A 15306-nucleotide genomic window follows, 5' to 3' on the forward strand; every position below is an offset into this window, starting at 1 on the left:
CAGCAGCAGTAATCGTCAGTCAGGAAGCTTTATTATTTAAGTTTATCAAACTGTATGTTACTATAACTATTATTATCTAATAACTATATTCTATAAAATAAACATTACATTAATGCCACTAAAACTGGTTATATTCCCCATAGTGCAGTGTATGAGTGCAAAAAGGAAAAGTGTGAGTGAAACACTGTGTATCATGTAGGCTGTTTGTTGTGGTTGTTCTGCTGAAAAGTCGGCAATGAATGCTGCGGTTTTGTCTGAACAGCAGCCACAAACAAAAAATACATTTATAGATAGATGCTATCTAGAGATATATTCAAAAATCTATGTATGTCTGTGCGACGACTTTTACCTTGCTTTAAGCAAAGAAACCTTGTTCGCTTGACGGCCAACGTTTGGGGAGTTTGGTGTTGTTGTAATTTTATTTTATTCCATAGCATTTTTTTTGTGGGTTTCTCAAATCCAAAGCAAACACCTGCGTCATAAACTTTAAATCCTTTGCAAGGGCAAACAAAGTTTTATGTAGCTTAAAACAACCAACAACCCAACCAGAAATAAAATTATTCGACTGTAACTCAAATTTGTGCTTCGACTGTGTATGTGTGTGTGTGAGTGTGTTGGTGGACAAAAATAAAAGTTTCGATTTGCCGCAGGTATTTAGGAATTACTTTATCGCTTCGTTTGCTGGTCGAGAAAATAACCTTGGCACAGAGTTTGCGACTCGCTTTAAATGCAAATGAGAAAATTGAATGTTTTTGGTCGTATAAATTATTATTAGACTCGTATAGATATTCTCATCTGCAGCTGATGATGATTATTTAGTTTAATGTTTTTTTTTCGCGAATTACAAAGTAAGAATCATTCTCACGTGGCGAATACTCAAGAATATTCCTAAGCCGCCTTATGATGATCAGTAGTTACATTATGGCAATTATTCGCATTATCATTAATTTATTAGAGCCACAGTCATTGCCTGGCCCCACACAAACAATTCTCACGCACACACCTAGATTATACAACAACGAAAGCAACGACAACTTCAGAGCTTTTGACGAGCAAATCTCCTTTTGCCGGCGACAAATTCCAAGCAAAGTCCTGGCAACAATCATCCTCGTTGTCGCACATTTAGCTGGTTATTGTTTTAACATTTGCCACACCCCCCGTTTCGCGATGCTGTCTTCACTTCTTTTATCTTATCATTATTAACGTTCATTTTATTGTCATGCTGCTGCTTGACTCTCTATCTCTCTTACTTTCTTTCTGCTTCTCTTCATCTGACTTTCACTGTGTGTCCTGCTGTTATGCGTAGTTGCCATCATGTTTGTTCTGTATTTTAAGAGTGCTTTTTATTATGTCATTATTGTCATTTACTTGGCTTTCTGTCTGCCCTCCTCACCCCTCTACACCCACACAGTCCCCGATCGTTTCTCTAGCTTGCATTATTTTGATTATTTGTGACTTCTAAATGGTTGCCTTCAGAACATTATGCTCAGACTCGTTGATATTTTGATGGCGGATTTCATTTACAGTTTCATTTTCATCTAAGGCCTTTAATGACCAACTCTGTTTATTACATGTTTTTCCTCCCTGTTTTACTTTTTCTATTTCTGTGGTTTGCCACTTGCTTGTTCACTGTGATTTACGTAGCTTGTAGATAATTTTAATGACAAATTCCAATGGGTTTGGTTACTGCCAATGTTATCTGCAATTCATTTACTATAAACTTGGAATTTATTGGATGAGCTTCAAGTTTATTCAGAGAACTCTATAATATATTAAATATTCAACAAAATCTCTAATATACGAGTACTTTATTAATATTTAATTAAATTTCTTGCTGACACAATTTAAAGGCATGCTGCTGTCGGAGCTTAGTAGCTTTGGTTAACAATCTGGTATACTTTAGGTTCTATGGTATATTTAGTAATGTAATAATATTGATAAATAACCTTCGGTATAGAAGAATTAGAATAATACCGCACCGTTTTACTTTTGATAAGAAATGAGTAACAGGCGATTTAATACAGAAAACTTTTTGAAAATGCGTGAAAGAAAATATTGCTTTAAAGGTATCAAAGCCAGTAAATTATATTGTAAATAATTAGAAAAAAAAGTACACGTTTTTAAATTTCTCTTTATCAAATAAAATCCTTTACCATTTGAGATAAATATATTCTTTAAACAGTCGAAGTGGTTTCGAATTACATGAAATTCAATAACTTCATTGAATCTTTAAATTCCAGTAAGTTATATTTGTGTTTTCAATGACTCATTCAATATCTCGAACATGCTCAAATAAAGTGTATTTGCCGGTAAAATTTATCGGCAATATAATTAACTGTATTCAATGCATTCCATTCGTCAACAACATTAGTTTTTGTTAATAGTCTGTGAATTAACTGTGACTCCAGTGGAACCACTCTTAATGGAAAAAATAAATTGGAGTACCGCGTGCGAGGAATATGAAATGCGGATTAAAATAATGAGGCGCATTCAGTAAACAAAAATCAGCATGCGTAAATTGATTACCGTATCAATTGCTGAACTCATGACTTTTAATTTAAAATTGAAAAACGAGGCAAAAAAAAGGGCACAATGAAAGGCACGCATTCGAGTTGCAAATGCGCTCAGCTGGCAATTTGGCTTAAAGTGCAGGCAATCATGAAAGCCGCGAGAAACTCATATAGTACTACTTATAGCACAAAGTAGTATAAAGTATCCTCCACTGGGGATGGTGGAATTAATTTGGTAGGTGCTTCAGGGCCGAAGCCGGGGCCATTCCATGGTTGTAAAATGCGAAATGCAAAAGCAAACAGGATGCGTGTGTTGGCAACAGGAAAAGTTAAAATGCGACGCTGGAAAATTATAAATCAATTTAACATAGCCACACAAACGAGGCCGAGCAACACAAAAGTGCGAGCCGCATAAGTAAATGTGCGGACAAGTTTCCATTACAAGCAACAGCCTCCAGCGAAAAACTGTATAAATTGCCAACTCAAACGGAAGCGCAATGACACCGGACGCCATTGACCGGCGTGGGTCTGAGTCTGGGTCTCGCTCCAGGTCCGGCTCTGACTGTGACTGTAACTGTGACTGGGACTCCGACCCCACTTTGGGTCGGTAACGCATGCGCGGCATTGTGAGCCACTTCATCATCCGGCTTGTTGCCGTCACCACGGATGTACGCGCTTTAATCTGTAAGCCACAAACGTTGGCATCAGATATAGCAGCCACAGCTACAGTTATTCTGGATACACAGACTCGGATTGGAGACGCAGTTGCAGCTGAAATGGAATTGGAGTTTGAGTTAAGTATTGTTGCTATTGGGGGGGGACTATCTTTCTCTCTCAGTGGCCTCGGTCTGTGGCTGCATTTTATCCAGTATCCACTATCCAGTCTCTGGCATTGTGGTGTTGGTTTGCCTGTTCGGTCGTCAGAGCTGAATGCTTACTGGCAAAAGTGCTTGTTACCGGATGTTGTGCAATAAAAATGCAAAGTATGCAAAAGTTTCATTCCAATTCCGGACCGAATGCCCGAGTTGTGGCCACGCCATATACTTTGGAATAAGCTTGGCACGAAGCACAGCTACTATTATTATGTATGCGTAAAATGATAAGAGCGAGACATGTTTAAAGAAAAACAATATGGTCCTTTTATTTGTATACATATCAATTTTGTTGATCTGAATGTCTGAATGAATAAGAAATTACATTCTATTCTGAACACTTTGGGGATGCTGAAATTAGCCAACATATTTCACTAAATCAATCGTGCAATTGAAGTCGGATTTTCAAATTTCCATTCTTTGTACGATTTGTCAAAAACCACATAAACGTAGTTTGAATGTACATACATACATACATTTAAATAAAACATTAATTGAACTTTACCCGATGTTGGAGTGCAGCTCAAATAAGAGTATTAAACATAGGAACTTTTCAGAGGCGCCGAAATATTATTAACGAAATAGTTGCGTCAATACCAGCTCTGAAACTCTATAAACACAGCACTTGTTATTTTTACAGGCATTTAAGTTTGTTTCTAATTTTTGCCGCACCCACTTCTGCCCCCGCAAATCGACAAAAATCGAATAACAAATGTTATTTTATAGCTAAAGTCGGATTTTGGAACATACAATAATATCTACAGTCTTTATCATTCTTGAAAGTTTGGCTGCGATTAGTTTGAAAATGTCGAAGATATTACAGAAAATCTTTTGTATGGGGTGGGGTCTGAGTTGCTTTGGCTGACAATCTGGTATATATTCCATTCGATGGTATGAATGTAGTACTGTATCCGTATACCTAAAATATCGTCTGGTATATTATAAAATTAATACCGCAACATAATGCTTTTATTCAAAATGGGAAGCGGATATAGGTGGGTATTAAAACTTTGTGCCTCCAGGAAATTTATGTGACAGGAACTGATCAGGATCAACTGCCGAGACGATTTTGGCAAATAGGGGTCTTACTTCCTTTGGACTTTCAATGTATTACTATATCAATATACCTAAAATAGACTTCGGCTTAATTTGGTATATTATACAAATAATACCGCAATATCTTGCTTTTATTTAAAATGGGCAGCGGGTATCTCATAGTCAAGCACACTATAGCTATCTTACTGGTTTAACTTGTGAAGCATATACAAAATTAGGAAACGAGCGTTAAATTAGTTGCTTCTTTTTAGTGTTAGTAGAATAAAAACTTAACAAATTTGTTGTTGGCATAAATGTAAAAACAATACAGTTAAAAACCATATAATTTGTTGTTGTCCAGTTCTTGTCCAGACGATCTTCTGTCAATTATGCATATAATTGATTGCAATAATTTTATTAATAGGCACAGACATTGTATTTAAAGAAAATTGTTTAAATAATCAAAAAAAAAGTAAGTATTGTTCCCGCCCGAGTTCGAACCGGGGACCTTGTGCGTGTGAAGCACACGTGATAACCGCTACACTACGGAAACCGTTGAAAACCCGCTGACCACAAATTGTAGATAAAGAAATTACGTAGTGCGAGTGATTGCAAACTAATTTTAGAAATGCTTGAAGCTTTACTACTTTCAAGCGTTATTATTTTTGTTGAAGAAAAAGAGAAAGTCAGAAGAAGCAAACTCTGAACAATTGAATTTTGGTTTGTAATTTCAGCAGATTCCCATTTGCGTTCGTTAGCCATCATTGCTTTTACCACATTAATGACACATACAAAAAAACAGCAATGACAATACTGAGAAAAGACATGCAAATTAAAAGTATATTAACCAAATTAATCAGCAGCAATGCAAAGAGTAGCGAAGCCAAGAGCTGCAGAACTAATGGATGAAATGAAATGAGCAAAACTTTGCTGCAGCTGCTCAATGCAATGGGAAGCTTAACAACTTAACGAACGATACAGATGTATGTATGCGAAAATCACAAATTAAATTACTTATTTAAATGTGATTATGTGCATTATTTACGAGATGCTTGGCAGCTGAAGGGGAAAGGGCAGCAACACGATAAATGCAGCGCCGCAAAACGTGTGCTGCATTTTAAGCGCAGCGCAATGAGTATTACGTATACGCAGCGGATGACTGTAAAGGACGTTCGCTGGCGTTGCTTATCGCATGCACGTCGCAGGCTGCAATGAGAGTGTGGGGGAAATGGAGTGCTACCATGTTTGGCATAATGAGCGCCACTCGTATCAACAATTCAACATGGAGCATTAGCGTGAGCCAGCCAGGCGGAGCAGGCGGACAGGCAGGGATGGAGACCAAGTGCATTGTAGGATGGAGATGTGGCTCGAAATCCTAAGTACGCAACGTCAAATAGCAAACAACTTCTTGCACCTGGAATGCATTAAATAAACATCATTATCGCTAAGACTGGTACAAGGTGCACCCACACAAATATCCCAACACATACACACTCCTCACATACATACAGATATACCGACAAAGGCGTGTCGAACAATGCAACTCTGCAAATTCGCACTCTCATGCACACGGACACACACATGCGTGGTGCATATTTGGCAAACAAAAGGATTTTGCGGTTGAATTGTGTAAACATACTAGGAAAATGCATGCAATGGATTTTCAACTCTGCTGCAGCATCGAGTAAAAGCTTGCGAATGCGCTTGCATTGAAGAATATAAGAGCATGAGCATGAGCATCACCATCAGCTTGCCTCGATAGTTTAAGTACCACTACTTAAAATTAATTTCGCGAAAACACACTATTAAGACTTAGTTGACTGAAATAAACTTAATTGACTAATGTTATTATTTAATACATTTAGAAAGTGTTTGCTTTTTATTCAAATGACAATGATTTAACAAATAAAGTGTTTTTGAAAACACACTTTAATGTATACTAAATAGAGCTGCGTTATTAAAAAGAGCATTAATTTTTATTTTCATCTTTTTTGCTGATAACTAATATAAAACTTATTTTTATTTATAATTTAAATATCCCATATTATTAAATAAGTTAATGCAAAAAAGTTACCTTTTTTAGAATATAATTTTTAAGGATGAATTATTAAAAGTTTTACTATTTTTGATTTCGCATCTGTATGTGCAAAAATAAATTTTTATTTGGACGTTGACGTACTAACGGCAGTACCATCAAGTGGCCCAGCGATACCAAGCACGGACTTGTTGACGCGCGGACAAAACAAAATAAATTTGTAAACAGCATGCATTAAACGAAAACCGCGAATAAATATTAAAAGACGCTGGACAGCTAATTAATTTAGATTAAAAATATGTTAGAATAAGTGTATAATAGAATAAATAACAATTAAATACTCGATAAATAAGCTAATAATAAGGTTTTAAGCAAAGGAATAGATTTACTAGAGCAAACTACGTTATTGAGATTATTATAGTTCACACACAGAATACGGAAGGGATTATGGCAAGCAAAGTTAGTAGATCTACGTGAAATGACAAGAGGAAGAAAATTCCTAGTGATCCTGACAGGAACTGCAAAACTAATTTGACTTAACAGCTCCAAAGAGTCTATTTCACCATTAATTAGTCTCTGTATAAAAACAGCACCTTGCATAGTTCTACGGTCAGAAAGAGAAGGAAGGTTTAGTAATAAAAGTCTACTTCGATACGGTGGTAATCTAATATTAGGATTCCAATTTAAACTACGAAGAGCAAATAATAAGAATTGTTTCTGCACCGATTCAATCCTATCTTGATAAACCCTGTACTGGGGATTCCAGACAAGAGATCCGTACTCAAGGATAGGACGAACCAGTGAGACGTATAAAGTCTTAGTGATGTAGGGATCATTGAACTCTTTCGACCAGCGTTTTATAAATCCCAAAACACCCATGGCCCTATTTACAGCAGACAGAATATGTTTATCGAATTTTAGTTTTGCATCAAGCAGAACCCCTAAGTCATTCAAATGACATAGTAAGATCCGAAGTGTTAGTTATAGTCTAGAAAAATAGCTTAATTCGCCTCTACCTCAAACATTTTGAACTTTTTCTATATTTTTTGTTGCGGTGCAAAAGTTGTGTTGCTAATGTGCTTCAGGCAAGAAATAAGTTGATTTACAAATATTTGGCCATTTTTATTTTCACACATTATGCGTCGTTTCTTATGCTTTCTCTCCTTATACATATCTGAACACACATACACTTCTCGCACATTCTCTCACACTCTCTTGGAAATATCCAAAGCGAAAACGCAGCGTGGCCATTTATCATTTTCGCCCTATTGAAGTTCCAGTCTCGCGACGACGACGTCGACGGCGACGACATAAAGCAGCGACAGCAGCGGGCGGCCGTGGCCAAGGGGCGTGGCAGGCAGGCAGGCAGCACCAGCAGCAGCGGCAGCAACAGAAGGAAACGTAGAAGGAGCTCGCCAAGTGTCGGGCGAAGACACAAAACAGCAGGGTTGCCAAAATCCCCCAAAAACGTCGCAGTCGAGCACAAAAAGAACGACGTGCAAGTAGTTCAAAAACTTTGGCCTAAAAGCGAAACGAAGGCAAGCCAAATAAAAAAAAAAATACATACAAAAAAAAAGGAAAGGAAAAAACAGAAAGAACAAATGGACGCTGGGGGCGTGGCGCGTAAGGGCAAGCATTGGCTGCCATTTGTGAGCGTATGACATTATTTATGGTTTGTTATTTGTGCAAAAAAAAAAAATAGAAGGAAGAAAAGTATGCAAGAAAATATGCTGCGACTCTTTCATAATTTTCCTTTTTTCCTTTTTGTGCTTCGGGGCGAAAGCAAACGTAACTAAAGTTTACGCACACCCAAACTTAGGAGAACGCTTTAAGTATAAAATTTAAGTCAATATCGTTAGATACGACAGGACTTGGCCTCCGGCCTGCATTAATTAAAAGTGCAAACACAAATCGACATCACGAAATAACTAAGACGAAACTGCTTGCCGGCCGGAGATGCGACTATAGAGATAGACAACACGGCAAATTGCGCATAAATTAAAAGCACTCATTAAATATTTTCATATTAAATAGAAAGCAAGCACCACAGCTTAATGACCATAAATCGAAATTAATGACAATACCAAACGTTGTCGCTATCGCTGTCGATGTAGCTGCCGATGCCGTCGTCGTTGGCAATCCAAGCCCAAGGACCAGCTCCTACCACAGCCATTGGAGTCAATCGAGCTGTGCCGCGTCCCGCTCCCAATCACCACCCATTTATGACCCGCCACAAATGGACGCACCTGCTGCCGCTTTAGCCAGCGAGCTCGGCAAATTGCGACTGACGTTAATGACACCTGCGAGACAATTTCAATAACCAATATGTGCCGTTTTGGGTTTTGCGAAGCGTCCGTCCACAGGACCAGACAACTACCTGCGGTGACATTAAGTAATCGATTAAGGCTTCACTTTTATTTATAAGTTCTTCGTATGCGTAATTAAATTATTTATTTTCTTAAATAAAATGTCATTGACACCACAGATATATTTCAATAGTAAGGTGATTTACTTCACTTTTTCTGCAACAAATAGAGCAGAGCTGGCATCCCCTCATCAATTTGCTTACATTCGATGAATTGTCTGTGTGGCAACGCTGGACTATCGATTGTTAGGGGAGAGATCAGCAATAGTCGTGGATTGTTATCGAAAAAATGGAAGCAAATAAATTAAGTTGTGGTATTGCATCGCGAAAAAATTAAGTTGTGAAATTATTCTGAATGACTTATGGAGGAAAAACCAATTATTATTTTCATATTATCATTAAATGACAATAATATAGGTTTATTATTTCTATAAATATACACATTCCTACATGCATGCAAATAATAAGCTCATTATGTTGCCTTAGATCTGCAAAGACAACCGCTAGGGAGATAAGAATTATTTTTATACCCGCTACCCATAGGGTAGAAGGGTATTATAACTTTGTGCCGGCAGGAAATGTATGTAACAGGCAGAAGGAGGCATCTCCGACCCTATAAAGTATATATATTCTTGATCAGCGTCAACAGCCGAGACGATCTAGCCATGTCCGTCTGTCCGTCTGTGTGTCTGTCCGTCTGTCCGTCTGTGTGTCCGTCTGTCTGTCCGTATGAACACCTAGATCTCAGAGACTATAAGAGATAGAGCTATAATTTTTTTTCGACAGTATTTGCTATGTTTGCACGCAGATCAAGTTTGTTTCAAATTTTTGCCACGCCCACTTCCGCCCCCGCAAACCAAAAAAATCGAAAAACAAGCGTAAATTTAAAGCTAGAGCTGTGAATTTTGGTATATAGTATAATTACTATAGTAGTTATGATTCCTGAAAATTTGGTTGCGATCAGATAAAATTGTGGAAGTTATTAAAGAAATACTTTTGTATGGGCAAAAACGCCCACTTACTAGGGCTCTTAGTTGCTTTGGCCGACAATCTGGTACATTGTGCCGTCTATGGTATATTTTGAATGGTGTGCTGTATCGGTATACCAAACATACCATTTGGTATATTTTTAGTATTTTTTTAGTATTTTCGGTATATTTTGAAAATAATACCACAATATTTTGCCCTTATTAAAAATGGGTAGCGGGTATCTCACAGTCGAGCACACTCGACTGTAACTTTCTTACTTGTTAATAACAAGACAGACATAAATTTAAGGAAGTCATTTCGTGTTTTATTATGTCAAATAACTGTAAATATAAATCTGGTTCCATTAATAATATGATAATCAACTTTGAGCTAAATCAATTATGCAACACATGTAAAATATGCCTCAAAATAAGCAGCTCATACTAACTTGCTGTTGTTGTTTATAGAAATCTGCATATTTTATGATGTTCATCATTTCTGACACTGTTTTGCACCCCCAATTTTGTTGTTGTCATTTCGACTTTAAAAATAAGCTTTAATATTTACAAGAAGTAACATAGCCTGCCGCCATCCAGACCACGCCCGCAAAATGGCACAATGAGGTGTCAAAACAAAGAAAATTCTTCGCTGGTTTCTTTTTCTGCTGACTCGACTGGGATTCTTCGCCCTTATTTTCAGTTAGTCGACGCTCTTGCAGCTGTTTACTTTGTTAATGGTCTTTTTCAGCTAAGCTTGTCAGTCGCACGCGTATTGCCTGCTTCTCCCTCGCCCCATCGTCCAGAAGCCGAGCCATTGAAATTTGCTCATTTTTTGACCTCCAAAGCCCGCCCGGGAAAACACGCGGCATTGAAAAGCGAGTGGAAAGAACGAGGGTGGGAGCTTTTTGATTTGTCCCAGTCCTGAAAGTAGATTTTTTTTTTTAAGTTTTTTTTTGTCTGTGGGCCTGTGATGCGTAAAATAATTTATACAAAGCTCCCGTTGATTTCATTTGCTTTTATTTCAATGCGATATTTAATGGGCACTGGTCTCTAGACATTAGACCGTGGTGAAGAGAGCGGAAACGAAATTTCTATACCCATCCATTGCTTTGTTGATTTTCTTAAATACTTTTTATTTTTCTTCAGTATTTTCAGACACTTTTTTTGTTGCAGTGCCAAGAAGCCCAATAACTAAGGCGCTTTCAGAGTTTGTCAACTTTTCTAACGTACTGTGGAAAACAGTTTTGCAACTTGAATTCAAAATATTTAAGCTGCTTAGAGAGCAGAGTCCCATTGTTGTTTATATTTTTCTTTGTTTTTGTTTTATTGTTGAAAAATTAAAAACTAACTTAAACGAGTTCAAATTCAAAATGTACATATTTCTTTATTTGTTTCATTATTTATAAAGTGTGACGACTGTTTTCTGCAATTGTTAATCAAGTAAAATATTCTCATTAGTTTAAATGCTTTCTGAAAAATTCATTTCCTTTTCAGCAGTGAAATTAATTATACGAGTCAAGGGAGAGTTAGGAAAGGCTTCAAAAAATCATTTTAATTTAACATAAACCGTTCGTGTGTAATTTTTGTCATTGATTTGGCAACAGTTTGCCAAGCACTTAGCACTGTTGACCTCACCCAAGTGAACCCTTAGACGTGATGCTAGTGGCCGGGTTGAACTCGGGTTCCTGGGAGACTTCAGCAAGTTACTCAGATTCAACGCCTTGGAAATTTATTACATTTTCGAGTATTTTTCCGGTTTTGTTGTCCGGAAATTGCTGAAACGTGTGGCCGGTGCGCAAAATCCTTGAAATGTGCTAAAATAAATTATTAATAATTTCTATGTTTCTCCAGCCAAGCATTCGGTGTGCCAGCCCACAAGCCGTGGGCCTGACCCCAAACAGACTTTGGGAAATTTACACGACTTTTGCCGTTGAATAAATGAATTATTTATTTTAATGTCAAACATTTCTGCCAGTTAGTTACTGAATGGCATCCAACTCAATTGCTCAGTGGCTGATACAAACACATCGTATACGTATATTTGAAAGAGCAGAGACCTTCGTTTGACTTCTTTCAAGAGATAGATATATACGAAGGGTTGAATTTCCGCTTTCAAATGGCAATCTATTTTGTCATTCGCCGAATTTGTTTGTCGCCCAACAATTTGTAATCCAACGTTATGATTGACTGATGCTCAACATTTATTATGCATTCCAAGTTTTATATTTCCATTTATAAAGTAGTTGTAATTTAAAATACTTTATCCTTACTCATAAAAAGAAAGTATTTTTTAAATATTTATTTATTTATTAAAGAGTATTCACTAGTTTAGTTATTCCCTAATATGCAAATATTTCACTAATTTCTTAAGTATTTAAATACAACGAGCGTTAGGCTTTTATTGGAATATTTCAAACCTATGACATTGAGAGTAAACAAAAAGTTGGCAAATTTTAACCATAATAAAAACTCAACTTTAATTTCAATACGTCAACAGCAACAGCTGTCAATACAGCTCGACATCAGCTTTGCTCGTGGGTGAGCCGAAACTTCAACTGCAATTGAAATTTATCAATTGAAAGACGCACACGATGAAAGGAAATGTAATTCAATGAACTTGCGGCTTTCACTTTTCAATTAAACAAGAAGAAAAAAAACAACGCACAGTGAGAAAGATGAAAATTCAGAAAATTGCGTATGTTTGTGTGTGAAATCAAAGGAGAAAAGCTTATGGATGAGCGTCAGTGGTTTGTTTTTTAATTTTTTATACCAATTTCAATAATTTCAGAGGCAGAGTCGCAGCAGCCGTCATGCATCGTGGGCGCTCCAAATGAAATGAAATTTAATGATATTTTATCAATATTTTCACATTGTTTTTTTGTCATCAGCCTTTCAGACACAGAGTCCTCGAATGTGTGCGTAATGACATGCAATTATTTTCACATTAAAACCCATTTCCGTTATTGTAACCGAAGCCAGGCATTAATGCCCACCCACATCCGGTAAACATCTATGAGGACTGTCAGTTAATGGCAAGTAAACAATATTGACGTTTCGTTGATTAAACAATCAAAGCTTTAATCGAAAGCTCAATGCGTTTTTCTTCAGTTGTGGAATCATTTAAAACGAGGGACGCATTTAATTATACCTGGTAATATAGTTCAAGTGTTTCACGAACATATGACTAAGGGTATCATAGATTCGTATATGTTGCAGTTAAGCAGCAACTCTGGTCCTTCCTGATTTTGCCTCTCCGCAATTAAAGTGATATGTGGGTGGCCAGACAGTAACTGTTCTTATGCTCATCAGCAACAGCATCAGCATTATCATTATCATCATCAGCAACAGCAGCAGCAGCACTAACAACAACAGCAGGAGCATCCGCAGCATTCTTGTTGGTGCTCAACATGTGCATATTAAAAATTATTTTTGTATATGTAGGCAAAATGAAAATGGTCGTGGTTGAAAAAAGCTAAATTTTGGAATGAACAAAGTTGGGAAAATTGCATTTGAAAGCAAAGCAAAGAGAAATATCTTCTCATTCATCGCTTTAATGCTCACTGCTTATTTTTATTTTTATTTTTCGTTGCAACCTCATCGGCTTATTAATTCAACGAGGACAGTAATTGATGCCCTTGCAATTGACTTTGTTAAAGCGAAAATTGCTTTAATATGTGTTTACTATATATGTAATCTGTTACCCAAATTTCATTGTACAATTTTCTAAAGCTGCTTATTTAAAAATCTTTGATAGTACCGACATAAGGTGCTTTACATCTCAGCAGATTAATCGTTTATTATATCATTTTATAATTTCAAATTACATTTTATGCATTGGGAGTAATTTAAAATCGAGTGTGGCCATAATTTTAAACTAATTAATTCGCTTTATAAAGTTAATGTAGCATTTTTATTGCTTGTTGGAACAAGTATTTATTCTTAGCAATATAAGGATAAACGTTTTTTCATGTCCTTCAATTTGTTTCGTTGTTGCCCTTTTGAAATTTATGTCTCTTAGTTGTTTTTCAGCCTAACTTGCCCATACGTATAATGTGGCAATGTCTAGACACTTCTAATATACTCGTTTACTTATATATTTGTATATATATAAAATAAATATATTCGTACTTTGGCCTTGGCGAATGCGACTGTTGAGGGTGTTGTTGTTGAATGCGGCCTGTGTGTTAAAGTTGAAAACACTCTGACTCCACTTCGGTCCACATAAATCTTTCTTCCACACAAACTCACTCGCAGCAAGCAGCCAACTATGTATGCACATTAAAAGTTTGCCTAAGAGCTTATGGCACCATTTGTTAAAAGCGATTTTTAATGCAGCTTCAAAAACTCCTCGTTCCTCGTCCCCCGCCAACAGTCAAACCTCTGCTCACACACACATGGAGTCTGGCGAAGATTGGCACTACCAATGCCATGGTTGAAACATCTAATGGCTTTCCATGCATTAGACGCAGAAGTTTTTTTTTTATTTTAATGAGTGTGCGGTTATAGAATGCTCTACAATGTCAACGTGGTTAATTCAATTAGCTAGAAACAATTGAGGAAAGCTACATACCAATATAGTATGGCATTATAAAGGGGACAAGCGGGTTTTTATGAAATATAATTTTATTTACTATATAATTCTAAGCTTCAAATTTATTTTGAACTTAAAGGGTATCCAACATTCAATATGTGTGTGAAGAGATCAGACAGACAGTCGTTCGCTGCCTCATAATTAGTTAAAGCGCAGTTGGAATTAAATGATTTTTGTCGCAGCTCGGCATTGGCGGGATTTAGTTGAAATTGAGACCGGATTAAGGAGAGCTTCACGAGCAATTGCAGGCGTCTAATCAATTTGCTAAAGTTCTCTCATAAAGTGTTTGGCTACTGACGGTTTGGACATTTTAATTTAAAAAGTAAATAACATGAAATACTCTGCATATCTGAAATTGAATCTAGTGTCGTTTTGCTAACTGAATTTATATTTGTTTATTTGCTTTTGGAAATGTTTGTGAATGGTTTTCGTTGTAAATAACACAACATACAAATATTCATTCTCATACCATATTTGATGGACACAAAACAAATTCCATAAATGGCGAAAAATGTTAGAATGCCTCTAGAATTCACTGTTTATAAATAACTAAAAAAATAAACTAATTAGCAAATCTATTTTGAATAATTATCTGTTATTATTAAAAGAAAATGAATATATTAAGAAACTGGAAGTAAATAAAATAAAGTAATTATGCTTAAACTATTTCAAGTAATTATGAGTATTTATATCAATTACGATTTTAGATTATTATTGGGTTTAAATGAATGAATTAATGACAAAGCATAGACATAACTTGAATTAAAATATATTATAGTTTTGAAAATCAAATAAATGAGAATATTTGATTATATGTATGTCAAGAAAGCTAAAGAAAACGAAGGAGAAATTCTGAAATATATTACATCAATGAATTTGAATATGAATATTTATTTATTGGTTGCCTTTTAGCATTTATTAAATGCACAT

At 36.2% G+C, this 15306-nt stretch overlaps 1 non-coding gene across 1 annotated transcript; it reads right to left on the bottom strand.

Annotated features, from left to right (window-relative positions):
• Positions 1-4897: 4897 nt before the first annotated feature.
• On the bottom strand, positions 4898-4970 carry Trnav-cac (transfer RNA valine (anticodon CAC)). The gene has a single exon. It is a non-coding gene; the product is annotated as a tRNA-Val (tRNA).
• Between the last annotated feature and the right edge of the window lie 10336 nt (positions 4971-15306).

This window comes from Drosophila sulfurigaster, chromosome 2R (genome assembly GCF_023558435.1).
Source record: "Drosophila sulfurigaster albostrigata strain 15112-1811.04 chromosome 2R, ASM2355843v2, whole genome shotgun sequence".
Lineage (NCBI taxonomy): Eukaryota > Metazoa > Arthropoda > Insecta > Diptera > Drosophilidae > Drosophila > Drosophila sulfurigaster.